Genomic DNA, 18,861 nt, shown 5'->3' with positions numbered 1-18,861 from the left:
ATCCTTTTATTATTGTTGAGTGTGATGTTTCTTTTGAGGTAGCCATGGACATGTCATTGGCACCATCTAAGAGTATTAGAGGCTTCATAGACAGAGTCTGATGATGTAATCGGAGTAGTTCTCCTTAGAAACTACTTCTTATAAAAATTATCTATTTTTCCTTTGATTATGACTAACCCACATTAGTATTCTTAAGTCTTCCGCTGATGAATAAATAAGAAATGAGACCAAGTGGTTCTCTCGGAAGCCAGAAATGGTTTTTGAGTGTCGGCCACGCCTAGGGTACCCTCTCGGGGCGTGACACTTACACAATGCAACCAAAATATCAAAATGCAAAACACCACAAAATCATCCTGATCACCTTGGGATTCGAACCAAAGGTTCATCTAGACCAAAGTCGACATTTTGGAGCTAAGCGTATTGATGAAAATCTCATTTGAGCACTTTTACTAAGAATGTTAACCGAAGTCAAACCTTTGCCAAACTTTCAAAAATATCTCGCCTAATGGCTCAAACTTACGTTGAAGGCCTCAGGATCCGAACCAACCATGCCACTTCCCAAAATGGACCTTTACGAAGCTGATGGAACTGATGAAAATCTCATATGACATTAGATTCTCCGATGTTGATCAAAGTCAACTCTTTCAACATAAAAGCTTCTAAAAAGGAAAAAAAACTCACTCAAAACTCTTCTGACCACCTCGAGAAGCATGTCACACATCCCAACGCACTACAAACAATGCACAAAAGTTATGGGAAGGAGCAAAATTATAAAATTACAGAGAAGCAAGCAAATGACCACGAGGGTCATTATAGAAAGGAATATCCTACTTACAAACAAAGAAAGAAAGTTATGCAATTAAAATGTGATACATGTGGTAAAAATTTACCCGATAATTACATTCAAATATTTACGCTGATGTATACATCAAGCAAATAAACATCCATAAGTGGAGCCAGGTACGATTGGAGGATTCTTTTGAACCCCTTTGATGGACTATTACATTGTATATATATATTTTAAAATTTTTATTTTTTTATAAATAGTAGATGTTGAACCTCATTTGGCTTCTTCTTGTGTTGACTTTTTTTTTTAAATCTATTAGTGAAAATTCTGATTCTACCACTAAATGCATGCCATGGTTTGTGGTGAGAGCAAAAAGTTCCACTCGTGATTTTGTCCAAGTGCGTAGGTTAGTTTGAGTTGTGGGCTGAGGTTGGGTCGGGTTGGGTCGTGGCTTATTACCATGTGAATTAAGAAAAGGAAAAAGGAAAAGTTTATGTGGACTAAATAAAATGTCATGCCATATTTTGTTGGCCAAAAAGTTTGTGGACTAAATAAAATGTCATGCCATATTTTGTTGGCCAAATATTATTTAGGTGACTTGTTGAAAAGATAGAAGCCAAGTTAGGTGACCTTTCTGTTATTTAAATGAAATACTGTCAGATAATTATGAGTAGCTGGATGGCCAATTACAGTCTTTCAATCTAAACAAAATTCACGGTATATTATAATGAAATTTCTCCGCCTGATCAAATTTATAGAATTTGCTTATTTTAATAAAAAAAAATACTTTAAAAGATTTGCAATTTGAGTTTCGTCAGTTCATTTGAGAAGTGCCTTTTTAACATTGATAAACAAATTGCATTGGCCAATCTTTTCAAAAGCTACTTTTGAGTGTCGAATTAAAAAAGGCAGTACCAATATTCATTTTAAATGACTATTATCTAAATAGAAAAAAAGATTTAGATATTGATTTCAATTGAAGTTTTGTTTATTTAATTAAATGGAAAAGAAAACACAAAATAAAAGGTACATAATACAGTTTTCAATCAAAATCAAATTGTTAAGGTTAAACCCCTGGATAGCTCCTAAAGTTGGCACTAACTTTAACTTAGACACTTTAATTAAACTTTATTCATTTTAAACACCTTATGTCATGTCCCGATGTGTCATTTTATCACTTTTCGTGAATTTGGCACATGATGTGTATTGCACGATATTTGATCGTGTGAAAAGTACATTTTTATATATAATTTATTTTATTTTCCTTCTTCTTCTTCACCTTTTCTCTCTTCCATCAACTCCACTTTCCACCACCACATATCCACCATTTATCTTCATCTACCCTCTCTTCATTACCACCAAAACCATCTATTTTCATAATTTACTTTTTTTCCCCACCACAAGAACCACCAAATTTCCACTTTTCTAATCTATCTGTAACAACAATTCGAAATATTAAATTTAGATCTAAAATAATTTTCAATGAAACTTCATTTTCATATATCCACAACTTGAAAATTCTTATTGAATAAAAGTTATGTAATTTTTGTTACATATTATTTAATGTTTTCACAAAATTATCACAAAAATACATACAATGATAAGAAATAGAAAATATATTAAGTGTGAATCGGGGGAGTAGTTCATTGTAAAAAAAAGTTGATGATAGTGAATGAGTTGTGCTTTAAATTTGTGAAGAAGGGACCTTTTTGTTAAGATTCGGAGAATTTCCATCTTCAAGTCTTGAAGAAGGTGTTTTTATCCCCTGTGTTTTCTTCTTTGTCCATGAATCTTTTCAACATTAAAGTTTTTCAAAAAAATTTATGTGCTAAATTTTGATTGAAATGAAGTATAATGATATATTTGTGTTGCAATTCTTGATTTAAACATTGTTCCATCACTTTGAATTGAAGTAATTGAGATGAAAATTTGAAGACTCCATTAAAGCTCATTTGAAGCTTTTTGCAAAATAAACCCAAAAAATGATTTTGTTAAAATAGTTTTTACTTTTTTAAAAGACTAAAAATAATTATTTGAAATTTATTTTGGGCACTGGTGACAAATGTCATCATTTAATTTGACAATGTACACGTTATTCACGAGTGTAATATTCAGACACATTATATTTTGCTAACTGTAAAAAGGGTGTCAAAATGACACAGCGCTGCTTAACATAAGGTGTCTAAAATAAATAAAATTTAATTGAAGTGTCTAAGTAAAAGTTGGTGCCAAACTTTAGGGGTCACTGATGGATTCAGCCTTTTGTTAAACCAAAAAGAAGAAAAAGAGAAGAGCTTTTTATTTTATTTTTGAGAGATACATTATTTAAATTAATAAGAGATAATTTGGTAAAATAATTTTTTGATAAAAATACTTTAATCTTGAAAAATTAGTTGTTTGTCCTTCTTGAAAGAAATAGAAATTAATAGTTTATTCCTCACAGTTGTTCAAAACAACACTTTTCTTGTTTGCCACCTCAGTTTTTTAAATTTTTTGAAAAGGTTTTTGGCAAAAAGAGTTTACAAATCTTATAATTAGCTGATTAATCTTCAAACAGGTGGAGAACCTTCAAACAAAATTTAATGCATATATATATATGTACTCTGAATAAGGTATATGCTAAGATGGTATGGTATTCCAAAATTTTAGTTTGGTAATTTTGATTTTCGTTTTTTTAAAATATTATATTATTATTATTATTATAATATTAAATTATATCAGTATTATTTGGTATTTGAAATATGATTTTAATATACTTCAATTTATATATACTTATATAATAAAAATTTATGACTTTGATATTTTAAAAGCATCTCAATTATATTATATTAATACCTTAAAAATAGCCTTTTGTTTCGCTCATACTCCCCCTCCTTTTTATTGGTTGGGATGATTTTGGTAATATATGTTTGAGTCCGGAACTTATTTGAGCCACAAAGAGATAAAATTGACATAAATAAGCCACATTTTTAGAATTTAACTAAAATAAGCTTAGTGTCAATTTTTCTTTCATTTTATTAAAAAACAACTTAACAGTAAGCATTAAATTTTAAGATCTAAATTTTTAGTATAAAACAAAACTTTTTCTTGCATTTTATAAAATGTAATTTTTTCTTATACTTTATAAAGTATAACTATTTCTTGTGTCTCTCTATGCCTTTTGGCAATTTTTACAGTGTTTGTTATTGCTTACCACCATATCTGGCATATAATCTCCAACGCTTATAGCATTGGGAAACTGATGAATATTACTAAATAAATCCATGATGTCCGACTCGGCAAACTGATGAATATGCAAAGACTACAAAAATATCATGACCCGAATCTAGGTGTGATGGCACTCATCTCAATCCACCGAGATAAGTCAGCCTAAAACTCAACGAAAAGTAAATGCAGAAGTATTTGAGATGAAGCAAAGTTTAACTTAGTCAAAAATAAATAAATAATCTCAAAATCCCTCAAGACTGGTTGTCACGTATACAAGCCACTACTAAATTACCGAAGTACGAAAGAAAATACAGTCACAATGTCTTTGTCTCTAGAGTAGGACTAAAACATAATAAAAGAGTAAGAGGTGTCCGCTAAATGGATGTAACAGCTACCTCAACACTCGAGATGATAGCCTCGGACGTGGTAGAGAACACTAAGAGATCAAGAAGGTCCGGGCTCACAACCTACACAAGTGTAGAAGCAAGGGGTGAGTACCAAACAACACGGTACTCAACAAGTGGATAACTAAAACTAAGCAAAGCTCAATAAATACAAGTACTCCTATCCTCCCAACCGAACCTCCTTAACTACAACCTGCATAAAATCAGCCCAACTCTCCACTTGTACAATAATAACAGTAATACAGTCCACGAATACTCATCAATAGTCTCATCAATGAATCATATCAAGTCAAGTTCAGCATATACAGAACAATAAAGGGGTAAACACGAATTCACAAATATCAACAAAATGCGATGAAATGCAATGAGATGATGCATGTCTGTCCTATCGGTACACATCCGCTGAATTATAGTCCGAAATCCATGGGGGACATTTCTGTCCATGTAATCTGCCACGGAGCGTGTGGCCTGTCCCCTCAATATATATATCCTGCCACGGAGCGTGTGGTCCGACCCCTTTTGTTTCATAATACCTGTCATGAAGCGTGTGGCCCGACCCCTTTGTTTCATATTACCTGCCACAGAGCGTGTGGCCCGACCCTTTTTATTTCTTATCATTTTCAGTCTCACATAATATGTCAGAACCAATGCAATCAATTCATGTTCATATAATTCACGATAATAACATGACAACAATAATAATATTGTCTATCTCACATCAACATAGTCATTTCACATGTCCAAAATAAACCCATAATCACAACATATCAATTCCACCAATACATGTCATTAGATCACCATTTTATACCCCTCATCTCCATTTTTAAGGTCAATCATACAGTCAATAACCCAGTCCAGTTCTCATTACTCCCTAGTATATATGACACGAAAATACAAGCATCTATAAACTTAAACTGAGGTTTAGAAATTCACTTGCCTTAATTAATCAAGCAATTACATCGGTACTTGAGCCTTTCCTTTTCGTTGGGTCTCCAAATCAATGTAATCTAGTCAAATAAATAACCACAATAAGATTTTGAATTTAACAACACCCATATTATTATATGTCTAGCCTAGATCCAAAACCTACCCAAATCTATAATCAAGTTCTTAATGTTGACGTCAAATAACATATCAACTCTCATATTTCCAAATTTTAAGCCTAGGGTTAGGTTCTAATTTCCCTAATATCATAAATTTAATGTAATTCATAAAATATAATATACATAATATTTAATTATCTATTTTAATATATCAAAATTCAGGAACTAACTCATTCTATGTCATTGAAGTCAAATCTGAAATTTTCTTTTCGATTATGTTCACTCATGATAAAATAAACTCACATGTCAAATTTCAGCTAAAACGGATCGTTATTCGACCCTCAAGTCAAGATTTTATATGAAGAACCCTAGGGTCATATTTTCTTATTTCAACATTGTTTCTCCACCAATATACCCTAAAAATATATTCATAATCACATGAAAATTTAATGGAAAGGATGAGAATAATTACCTTGACGCTTTGGAATGAAAATTCCTATTTTTCTCTTCTCCTTTATTTTTCTTTTCTCCCTTTCTTTTCTTTCTTCCTCCGTATTTTTTTTCTCTCCAGTTTTTTTTTTGTTTGCGTCGCTGCTCTCTCTTTCTGTTTTTGTTACATCTGATGGCATTAGGCCATCAGATTTTATATATATATTATTTTATTTTATTTTTTCCTTTTCCAAACTAATTATGTATTAAAATTTATAAACCCTACTAACTTATTTTAATAAATATAAGAAAAGTGGTATATGGTATTAAATAAATTAACACTTTAGCCCATCAATTAAATTAATTCCCTAAAATTATCCCTCAACTAATTAAGCAAAGTTACCGAATAGTCCAAATAACCCATTAAAATTTTACGGAAAGGGTCTCATATGAAAGGAGGAGGACTCATTCTCAAAATGACCTAATGGGTCATTACAAAAAATTGTACGATAAATATTGCAAAACTATATAAAAAGACATAATTTAAAGTGTAAGAAATAGTTACACTTTATAAAGTGTAAAAAAAAAATTATATTTTACACTAAAATTTTGACGTTAAAAATTAACGTCTATGCTAAATTGTTTTTATAGAATGGAAGAAAATTCTACATTAAGCCTATTTTAATTATATTCTGAAAATGACTTATTTATTTTAATTTTATCTCTTTATGACTAGGTTCAGAACTCTATATGTCTCCACGTATTTGCTTTTGTCATGAGTCAGGTGGATAAGTGGCAGAGTCAGGCACGTAAAAGAATTCTAAAATATAAAAAAAAAGTAATAATTAATAATTCCTCATTACTTTTGAGCAAAATTTTGTAAGTTTGATTTCCATGTTGTCATCCTCTAATGTTTAATGGGATAATCCACCTCAAAATAGGTAGAATTTTCACTGTTGTGTGGTAATGGTATTTGAACTTATCCAATAAATTCGTATCACTCATTATTCAACGACTAATACTCATAGGGGTCGTTTGGTGTAAAAGACCAGAGGGGTTAATTTTTGGAATAAATTTTGAGTAACTTTTAATTTCTTATTTGGTTATAAAGTTTGGAATAACTTATCTCATAATTAATAATTAGTATTGAGATAAGTTATTCCAACATTTAGATGGAATAGCAATATTGGATAATTTATTCTGGGATAAAATAGCTAAAATGATAAAGATATCTCGTTAAATCATTTTTGTACATCAATTTTCACATTCATATATATTCACATTATTTTTAATAGCATGTATAATAACATTCACAACCTTTACTACAACTTATTTTTATAATAATTCTTCATATTTTCCTATTAAAAGATTATACTATATAAATAAAAAAATTATTTCTGAATTTATTTAATTAATCATTATGTTTATTTATATTTTGATTTTTTTACTACTAAATTATATATTTTTTTATTTTATAGTTTTTTAGTCACTTGAAAACTTGTACTTTATATATAAATTAAATAAAGATAACTCTAATATTTTATAATATAAGAGTGATATGTGCTTAAATAATATGACATAAGTAATAAATTTTCTTTTACTTTAACAAACTACACATGACATTCTATTTTAAGCTAAATAAGATGAATGTTTTATTTTAAACATTTACGGTATCATCATGAGAATGCACACACAAAAATATTAAGCTAAATAAAATAAAAAATTTATTTTTAAGAATGAATAATTAAAGCTTGCAGCAAAAAAAATATAAAAAACTAAATAAAGTGAAGGATATTTTTGTAAACAAACAACTTATTCTTAAAATTTCTGCAATACATATTATTTTAAATACGACAAATTAAACAGTTCATAAGAAATAATTAGGGGTGTTCATGGTTCGGTTTGGATCGGTTATCGGTTAAAACCAAAACCAAACCAATTTAATCGATTTTCAAATTTCTAAAACCAAACCAAAAAAACAACTGTCAGTTTGATTATTATCGGTTTGGTTCAATTTTTTTGGTTTTTTCGTTTTGAAAATAATAAATTTATTGAAGTCATCCGCTTCCAATAGACACAAACACCTAATACATGGACAATCTACAAAAAAGCTATTGTGGATTCAATTAAGCAATTAAGTAATACTAGAGTTATTATTACACAAAAAAAGTGATTTAGTTAAACAGTATTAAAGTTATTATACACCAAAAATCAAAAGATCAAATATTTATAGCAAAAATATAATGACCTTCAAAGTCATTTTCGTGCTTTTGCGTGTTTTTGTCGTTTTACCTTTTTCCGTAACCTCTTTAAAGCTTTATGTGAGGTTGGGATGGGTGGCAGCTCTCCAAGGTGTTCGGTTGAGTTTTGAGGTGGTTTGGTCATTTTAGAGGCTTAAAGTTTGAAAGAGTTGACTTTAGTCAACATCCAAAGATTCGGACGTTGTATGAGAATTTCGACGGTTTCATCAGCTCCGAAGGACCCCTTTTGGTCTAGAAGGGAGGTTGGTTTGGGTTTTGAAGTCTCCGTTATGAGTTTAGGTGATTTTTGCCGTTTTAACTTTAAAGTTTGGCCAAGTTTTGACTTTGGTCAACATTTAGAGTAAACGTGCTCGGATGAAAATTTTGTCAGCGAGGTTAGCTCCAGAACGTCGAGTTTGGTTTGGAACGACCTTTGGTTCGGTTCCCAAGATGATCGAAGCGAGTTTTGGCCGTTTGTGCATTTTAAGTGTTTTCTTTGAAATTCTTTGGCTTGGGTCAACATTTCGTCAAAATGACCTCCGTTGAAAAATCTGTCGATTCCATTGAGTCCGGAATGTCGTTCCAGTTGGATAACATATCTCGTTTGAGCGCATGGGTTTCCGAATGAATTCGAAATACCCCGTTGGAGAATTTGGAATGGCAAGCTCAAATCTATACCAGTAGCACCTGGTGTCGTCACTAAAGCGAGTGCCAGTAAAGCGACCAAGAGGTCGCTAAAGTGATCAGGCTGCAAGGTCGAGTGTCGCTAAAGTGAACTATCGCTTGAGCGACCTGTTGTCGCTAAAGCGACCCCCTCCTCTCTGAGGTGTTCACTTAAGCGAACATCGGGGGCTCGCTAAAGCGACATCACAGACCTATTTTTGGTCTTTTTTCAGATTTGAGACCAAACTTCCAACCTCATTTTTTCTCTCTATATTTGGGCGATTCAGGTGATTCAAAGGCTAAATTGCGTATATTTTTTAGAGGAATCCATTGGTAAGTTCATAATTAGGAGCAAAAGCTTCCTTAGAGGTACATTGTCCTTTTCCTTGTATTTTTTACTATTCTAGGGCTGAAATGTGGTATTATTTGAGCTCTTTCGGTGCTCGGAATGTGCTCATTTTTGGAGTATAAGTTTCTTGACCTATTTGGTCCCTTGTGACAGAGTTGATTTTTTAATTTCGAGCGTGGATCCCAATGTCAAATTTTGACCCGATTTTAGTTTCATTTGAAATTATAGCAATATGGGTATCGTTGGCCATGTTTTGATGTGTTCTTCGATAATTTTATAGAGTGGCATCATTTGGAGGCGTCCCGTAAAGGAAAGACTCAGGTTTAGATGTTTGGGTGCGGTTTCGACTTTGAGGTAGGCTATGTCTTACTCTTTTAGACTTGGCTTGGTTAGAATTGGTATGTTTTGAGTAGTAACGCATGATTAGGTTGGTGATTTAGGTGTTGATAGTGCATTGAGAAGTTGGGAGGCGATGATCATCGTTAGTGATTAGTTTAGGATTTTAGTCATTGAATCCTTAGCCAAGGTGATATCTTAGCTTGTTTATATCGATTAGAATCCTTAGAGCTTGTTCCTAGGTGATTTGAACATAGGATGCCATTTGCTTGACTTGCTTGGTTTTGTTTTCCGATTGATATGATTTTGGTGTATACCTATGTCTTGCTTGCTTTTAATATTAAAATATTCGGCCTGAGGCCGTGTGTTCGGTACACCAGAGTCTCAGGTTAGTGATTTGGCACATTTGAGGGGATTTTTACTCAACTCGAGTGATATATGATTTTGACATACTACTTTATTTGAATTTCCTCGCCGGTATTAAATACCCTTATAAAGAATAAATTAGTGATATCAAGCTTTTTGATTGATGAATAGTATAATGGTTTGAAGGAAATATCGGTGGTGTTTTAATTATGGCATTTCTTATTGAGAAGCTCGAGGCGTGAATTCCAACCTTCCGATCGACCCGTTGATGCATATTTCGGGTTATTATTATTATAATTATTATTATTGAGAAGCTCGAGGCGTGAATTCCGGGCAGCCCATGAAACATATTCGGGTTACTATTATTACTACTACTATTGAAAAGCTTGAGGCGTGAATTTCGGGCAGCCCATTGATACACATTTTGGGTTATTATTATTATTATTATTATTAAGAAGAAGAAGAAGAAGCTCGAGGCATGAATTTCGGGTGGCCCATGATACATATTCGGATTACTATTATTACTATTACTATTGGAAAGCTCAAGGCGTGAATTCAGGGCGCTTCGTGATACTTTTGGAGGATATTGAGCCTCAACTACGAGTTTACATTTGTGTATTCTTTCGATGTTTTATCAGTTGGGATTATTGATGTGCTAGCATGATTGGTCAGGCTTACTTGACTATCGTATTATTATTCTCGTGCCTTCTTTCCTCTTATTTGTAGTTTTACTCTTCTCTTATTGTTATTAGTATAATCGTTTTACTTATTTTATATTTATTCTTTCTGAGCTTGGTCGTTCTATGATGCCTATTGGATACCCCATGTTTTGGTACTCATACTGCACTTCTGCATCTTTTTGATGCATCTCCCAGTTTGAGCCACCCCCAGCGCGCGCCTGATCATCCGTAGTGGTGCCAGATTCAGACTGTGGTGAGCTCCCGCCGTTCATAGACTTGCTACATTCCCTCGTTTGATCTGATTTGTATTTTGTATTTTGGACAGTTAGATCTGTATTGTATATTTATACGTATTGTCAACTTTTGTATTTAGTAGCTCCTATATAGGTGACACCAGGTTCGTAGTTTGGTCTAGTGTCAGTTCATCATATCTTTTGGTCACTATCGGGCCTTTTGTATATTTTGTATCGTATTTTGCATATCTATAACTTGGCCCAAATTTTCCTTGTTATATTTTTTTTCTTCCTCCTTATATTATTAATTATTTAATTAGATTGAGATTTATTTTCGGTTTGTCTTGGGTTTGCTTGCCTACTCGAGGGTTATAGTAGGCATCATCATGGCCCGGATTTGGATTTTGACAGAGTGGTATCATAGTTTAGGTTCACCGATCTCACCATTATAAGAGCAAGTGACTAGTAGAGTCCCGCAGATCGATACGATGATGTCCGTATCCAATCTTCAAGAGGCTATAGGACATTTTTAGGAATTAAGTCACTATTCTTGTTTCTGATCATGCTCTAATAATGATGAACACTTCTAAATCTTAATTGTTTCACTCTTTCACAGATAGCAAGGACGAGATCTAGTCGGGGTGGATGAGGACCCCCTTATGCCTACAGATAGAGCCCCAGCTCGGGGTAGAGGTCGAGGCGGACACAGAGGTCGGGGTAAAGCTCAGGCCACAACATTGGTGTTGGAGCCAAACATTGAGGTTGAGCATTTCGAGCATCAGCCAATAGAGGTGGATCCAGCCCAGCCCCCACCCTGATTCATAGCCACACTAGTGCTACAGGATACTGTGGCCCAGATCCTCAGCTTCATGGAGGGTATGTCTCGAGTAGGTATACTACTAGCACCTCAGTTGGACCTCAGGTCCGAGAGGAGGCTCAGACTTCAGGGAAAGTAGGGGTACAGTATGATCCGATCCCAATTCTACAGCCTACTACTATACCTTCCCATCCGGTGATTCAGATTATTCATACTATTTTTCAGCATGGGGCAGCTAGATCGGTTATGACTGTTGAGGAGCAAAAGATGTTAGGAAGGTTTATCAGATTGGGCCCGCCTAGGTTCTCCGATGCTGCGAGCGAAGACGCCTATGAGTTTTTTATTATTTGTCAAGGGAGCTGCATAACCTCAGGTTGATAGAGTCTCATGGGATTGATTACACTGCTTTTCAGCTAGATTACCAGTGAAGCAGTGGTGGAGGTCTTATCTCAGCTGCAAACCCGCGGGATCACCACCGATGTCATGGACTCAGTTCTCCGAGGATTTCTTGGAGAAGTATGTACCCTGAAATTTGAGGGAGAGGTTGAGAGATGAGTTCACACCACTGGTACAAGGATTGATGATGCTCACAAAGTATGAGTCTCGATTCCATGACCTCTCCGGGAATGCTACTATGATAATGCCGATAGAGGAGCGAATACGTTGGTTTGTCAAAGGGTTTTTGATTTCTTTGAGGTAGGTTGTAGAGCAGATGGTTACATCAGGCTGTTTTTTATTGCAGATAGTAGATCATGCCCATACTATTGAGGCTATACATCATGAGGCCTACAGAGGTAGCGACAAGAGGCCTCGCCGCCAGGGTGGTTTCAGTAGGCACTAGTCACACGATAGGGGTTCTTTTGGCAGAGGCCATCCATAGTGGTATCCACCAGTAGACCAGTACAGGCAGCCTTACAGCTTACCGATGGTGGATTAGCATGTGCTGGTAGTCAGAGCGGCCAGACTTTGGGTCAGTCGTCTCGGGGTCAGACTTTTGGGCATTCTGGTCATGGTGGACATTCAGGTTCAGCTGGGACATCACAGGGTGGTTCATTCAAGGGCCATGCTATGAGTGTAGGGTGATAGGTCACTTTTCCAAGGAGTGTCATACTATTAGCCATCGCAGATGCCAAATACAGCAGGGTCAGCAGGTTTAGGCACCAGGCCCCAGTTCAGCCACCTAGAGAGGGTGTACAGGGTGGTAGAGGTGAGTCTCAGGGTATTAAGGGTGGTCCTTAGATAGGACGGACAGGTGGAAAAGGTGGACACAGTCATATGTATGCCTTTTCGGGTAGGCCGGAGGCAAAGACATCATATGTCATCATCATAAGTACGATCTCCATCTCTCATTAGCCTTCCTATGCTTTATTAGATTTGGGGTCCACTTACTCGTATGTATCTGCTTGTTATGCTACTCAATGGAATGTTTTATGTGAGCCATTGCCTGTGCATATATATGTAGCTACCCCCGTAGGTTATTCTTTAGTAGTGGGTCGAGTGTATCGATCCTATGTGGTGACTATCATAGGGTATGATACTAGAGCAGACCTGATTGTGCTAGATATGGTAGACTTTGACTTGATTCTAGGCATGGATTAGTTTTCTACTCATCATGCGGTTTTGGATTGCTTCTCCAAGACCATTATTTTGTGTATGCCTGATATTCCTCCGGTCGTATGGGCAGGTGCAGTTAGTCATGTGCCGTGTAGTGTGATTTCCTTCCTCAGGGCTCAATGGTTAGTTGGGAAGGGGTGTCTAGCCTATCTTGCTTATGTCCGTGACACTAGTGCTGACACTCCTTCTATTAATTCTGTTCCGGTGGTCTGAGAGTTCCCTAATGTATTTTCCATTGATTTACCTGGCCATCCTCCTAAGCGTGATATTGATTTCAGCATTAATGTTGAGCCTGGTACATAACCAGTCTCTATTCCACTATATCGGATGGCTCTAGTTGAGTTGAGGGAGCTTAAGGTGTAGCTCTAGGACCTCTTAGGTAAAGGGTTTATCAAGCCTAGTATGTCTTTTTGGGGTGCTACGGTTCTATTCATGAAGAAGAAGGATGGTACCTTGCGCATGTGTATTAATTATAGGTGGCTAAATAAGGTGACCATGAAGAATAGGTACTCGATGCTGCGAATTAATGACTTATTTGGCCAGCTCCAGGGTGTAGCAGTGTTTTCTAAGATAGACTTGAGATTAGGGTATCACCAATTGAGGATTAGGGAGGCATATATCATTAAGACTGTTTTAAGACTCAATACGGGCACTATGAGTTCTTAGTCATGTCTTTCGGGTTGACTAATGCCCCCGCAACATTTATGGATTTGATGAACCGAGTGTTCAAGTGCTACTTCTACTCCTTTGTCATTGTGTTCATTGATGACATTTTAGTCTACTCCAGGAGCAGAGAGTAGCATGAGCAGCACCTGAGGATAGTACTTCAGACTTTGAGGGATCAACAGTTGTATACCAAATTCACTAAGTGTAAATTTTCGCTTGCGTCTGTTGCATTCCTAGGGCACGTGGTGTCCAAGGATGGGATTATGGTAGATCCGACGAAGATAGCTGCAGTTTATGATTGGGCTAGGCCCACTTCTCCTATCGAGGTTCGTAGTTTTGTTAGGTTGGCAAGGTATTACAGATGGTTTGTGGAGGGGTTCTTTTCTATTACATTGCCTTTGACCAAATTGACTTAGAAGAATGCTCCTTTCCAGTGGTCTGACGAGTGTGAGGTGAACTTCCTGAAGCTCAAAGCCTTGTGGACTTCAGCTCTGATTCTTACTCTTCTGTTGAGGGCCTAGGATATACAGTGTATTGTGATGCTTCAGGTGTTCGCTTGGGTTGCATTCTGATGCAGCAGGGTAGAGTTCTTGCATAAGCCTCCAGGCAGCTGAAGGTACATGAGCAGAACTAACCCACACATGATTTAGAGTTGGCGGCGGTAGTCTTCGCATTGAAGATTTAGAGGCATTACTTCTATGGAGCCGCCCATTGCGAGATCTACACTGACCATAGTAGTCTTCAGTACATATTCAGCCAGAAGTACTTTAATTTGAGATAGCACAGGTGGTTGGACTTGCTGAAGGACTATGATGTCACCATTCTCTATCACCCGAGCAAGGCAAATGTTGTAGCGGATGCTTTGAGTCAGAAGGCGGTGAGTATGGGGAGTTTGGCATTCTTATCAGTTGAGGAGCTGCCTCTAGCTTCGGACATTCAGTCATTAGCTAACCAGATGGTTTGCCTTGATATTTTTAAGCCGGGTAGGGTACTTGCTTGTATAGAAGCTAGGTCTTCCTTGATGGAGCAAATTTGGGCACAGCAGTTTGAGGACCCACAGATGAAGGTGATTTATGATAAGGTACTTAGTGGGGAGGCTAGGAAGGCGACCTTAGATCTAGAGGCATTTTGAGGATTGAGGGTCGTATTTGTGTTCCTAGAGTTGGAGATCTAGTCAGGCTCGAGGAGGCCTACTATTCTAGATATTCTATTCTTCTTGTGCAACGAAGATGTACCGCGACCTACAACAACATTACTAGTGGAGCGGGATGAAGTAAGACATTGTAGTATTTGTGGCTAGGTGCTTGAACTGTCAGCTGGTCAAGTTCAAGCATCAGAGGCCAGGTGGTTTGACCCAACGACTACCCATTTCTGAGTGGAAGTAGAAGTATATAGCTATGGACTTTGTAGTGGATTTACCACGTACCTCCTAATGTTTTGATTCTATTTGGATCATCGTAGATCAATTGACCAAGTTTGTTCACTTCTTACAGGTCCAAACTACCTACACTTCATAGAAGTAGGCTCAGATTTACATCCGAGAGGTGGTCCGATTGCATGGGGTGCCAGTATCTATCATTTTAGACCGTGGTACTCAGTTTACTTCACATTTATGGGGGTCTATACAGAAGGATTTGGGTACCAATGTTGAGCTTAGCACAGTTTGCCACCCTCAGACCAAGAGCAAAGAAAGAAAGGACTATTCAGGTCTTGGAGTACATGCTACGGGATTATGTTATTGATTTTAGAGGTCAGTGGGATCAGTCCTTGGCTTTGGCTGAGTTCGCATATAATAATAGCGCATTCGAGCATCGAGATGGCACCTTTTAAGGTATTGTATGGTAGGAGATGTTATTCCTCAGTGGGCTGGTTTGATGCCTTTGAGGTTAGGTCTTGGGGCATCAATTTGCTGCGTAAGTGGATGGACAGAGTTCGGATGTTTCAAGAGAGGCTCCATACTTCCCAGAGTAGGCAGAAGAGTTATGCTGATTGGAGGTTGCATCCTTTGAAGTTTATGGTTGGACACCGGGTATTCCTGTGAGTGTCGCCCATGAAAGGCATGATGAGATTCGGGTGGAGGGGTAAGCTTAGCCCTAGGTTCATTGACCCTTTCAAGATCTTAAGATGGAGAGGGGAGGTAGCTTATGAGTTGTCCTTACCCCCAACACTATCAGGTGTTCACCCTGTATTCCATGTTTCTACGCTGTGGCGATATATTTCAGATGAGTCTTACGTACTTCAGTGGGATTCAGTTCAGTTTGATGAGTCTTTGGACTTTGAGGAGAAGCCTGTAGCTATTTTGGACAGGTAGGTTAGGAAGTTAAGGTCAAGGAGATTCCATCGGTGAAAGTCCAGTGGAGGCAGCATCCGATCAAGGAGGCTACTTGGGAGATCGAGCAGGATATACGGACTCGATATCCTCACTTTTTGAGGCACCAAGTACTTTTCTCCCTTGACTTTCGAGGACGAAAGTCTTTTTAGTAGTGGATGTTATAATGACCTTCAAGGTCATTTTCGTGCTTTGGCATGGTTTTACCATTTTACCCCCTCTCATAGCTTCTTTATAGCTCTTATTTGAGGTTGGTATGGGTGGCACACTCTCCAAGGTGCTTGATTGGGTTTTGAGGTGGTTTGGTCATTTTAGAAGCTTAAAGTTTGAAAGAGTTGACTTTAGTCAACATCAGAAGATTTGGGCGATGTATGAGAATTCTGACGGTTCCATTAGCTTTGTAAGGCCCATTTTTGTCTAGAAGGGAGGTTCGTTTGGGTTTTGGGGTCTTTGTTTTGAGTTTAGGTGATTTTTTCGTTTTAACTTTAAAGTTTGGTCAAATTTGACTTCGGTCAACATTTAGAATAAATACGCTCGGACAAAAATTCTGTCAGCGCGGTTAGCTTTGGAACACCGAGTTTGATCTAGAACGACCTTTGGTTCAATTCCCAAGATGATCGTAGCGAGGTTTGGCCATTCGTACATTCTAAGTGTTTTCTTTGAAATCCTTTGGCTTGGGTAAACATTTCATCAAAACGACCTCCGTTGGAAAATCCATCGATTTCATCGAGTCTAAAATATCGTTTTCGGTTGGATAGCATATCTCATTTATGCGCACGGGGTTTTTAACGAATTCGAAATACCCCATCGGAGAATTTGGCATGGCAAGCTCAAATTTGCACCAACGGCACCTGGTGCCATCGCTAAAGTGACTCTTGGTCGCTAAAGAGAGTGCCGCTAAAGCAACTAAGAGGTCGCTAAAGCAATCAGGCGGCAGGTCCGGGTTTCGGTAAAGAGACCAAATGTCGCTAAAGCGAACTGTTGCTTAAACGACCTGTTGTCACTAAAGCGACCCCTGCCTCTTTGAGGTGGTCGCTTAAGTGAACACCGGGGGCTCACTAAAGTGACATCAGAGACCTATTTTTGGTCTCTTTTTCAGATTTGACACCAAACTTTCCACCTTGATTTTTCTTTGTATATTTGGGCGATTTGGATGATTCAAAAAGTTAAATTGCTTAGATTTTCGAGGGAAATCCATTGATACATTCATAATTAGGAGCAAAGGCTTCCTTTGAGGTATATTGCCCTTTTCCTTACATTTTTGACTATTCTAAGGCTTAAATGTGGTGGGATTATTTGAGCTCTTTCGATACTCGGAATGTGTCCATTTTTAGAGCATAAGTTTGTTGAGCTATTTGATACCTTTGACAGAGTTGGTTTTTCAATTTTGTGCACGGATCCCAATGTTAAATTTTGACCCAATTTTAGTTCTATTTGAAGCTATAGTAATATGGGTATCGTTGGTCTTGTTTTGATGTGTTCTTCGATAACTTGATAGAGTGGAATCGTTTGGAGGCGGCCCGGAAAGGAAAGACTAAAGTTTAGCGGTTCGGGTATAGTTTCGGCTTTGAGGTAGGCTATGACTTACTCTTTTAGACTTGGCTTGGCTAGAATTGGTATATTTTGAGTAGTAACGCATGATTAAGTTGGTTATTTAGGTGTTGATAGTGCATTGAGAAGTTGGTAGTCAATGATCATCGTTAGTGATTAGTTTGGCATTTTGGTGGTTGAATCCTTAGTCTAGGTGATATCTTGACTTGTTTATATCGATTATAATTCTTAGAGCTTACTCCTAAATGATTTGAACATAGGATGCCGTTTGTTTGACTTGCTTGATTTTGGTTGCCGGTTTATGTGATTTCGGTGTATGCCTATGTCTTACTTGATTTTAATATTGAAATATTGGGCCCGAGACCGTATTTTCAATACACCGGAGTCTCAAGTTAGTGATTTGCCACCTTTGATGAGATTTTTACTCCACTCGAGTGATGTATGATTTAGACATACTACTTTATTTGAATTGCCTCGCCAGTATTAAATACCATTTTTAAAGAATAAATTGGTGATATCAAGATTTTTTATTGATGAATAAGTATAATGGTTTGAAGGAACTACCAGTGACATATTAATTATAACATTTCTTATTGAGAAGATCGAGACATAAATTCCGGGCGACCCATTGATACTTATTATTATTACTATTATTGAGAAGCTTGAGGCGTGAATTTCGGGCGGCCCATGAAACATATTCGGGTTACTATTATTACTACTACTATCGAGAAGCTCGAGGTGTGAATTTCGGGTGATCCATTGATACACATTTTGGGTTATTATTATTATTATAATTATTGAGAAGCTCGAAGCGTGAATTCCGGGATGATACATATTCAGGTTACTATTATTACTACTACTATTGGGAAGCTCGAGGCGTGATGAGTTTACATTTGTGTATTCTTTCGGTGTTTAATCAGTTGGGATTATTGATGTGCTAGCATGATTGGTCGGGCTTACTTGACTATCATATTATTATTTTCGTGCCCTCATTCCCCGTATTTGTAGTTTGTGTTCTTCTCTTATTGTTATTAGTAATATCGTGCTACTTATTTTATATTTATTCTTTCCGATCTCGGCCGTCCTATTATTCCTATTAGATACCCCGTGTTTTGGTACTTATATTGCACTTTTGCATCTTTTTGAT

This window comes from Solanum dulcamara, chromosome 11, assembly GCF_947179165.1.
Source record: "Solanum dulcamara chromosome 11, daSolDulc1.2, whole genome shotgun sequence".
NCBI classification, from domain to species: Eukaryota; Viridiplantae; Streptophyta; class Magnoliopsida; order Solanales; family Solanaceae; genus Solanum; species Solanum dulcamara.
This window is presented reverse-complemented; position numbering follows the sequence as displayed.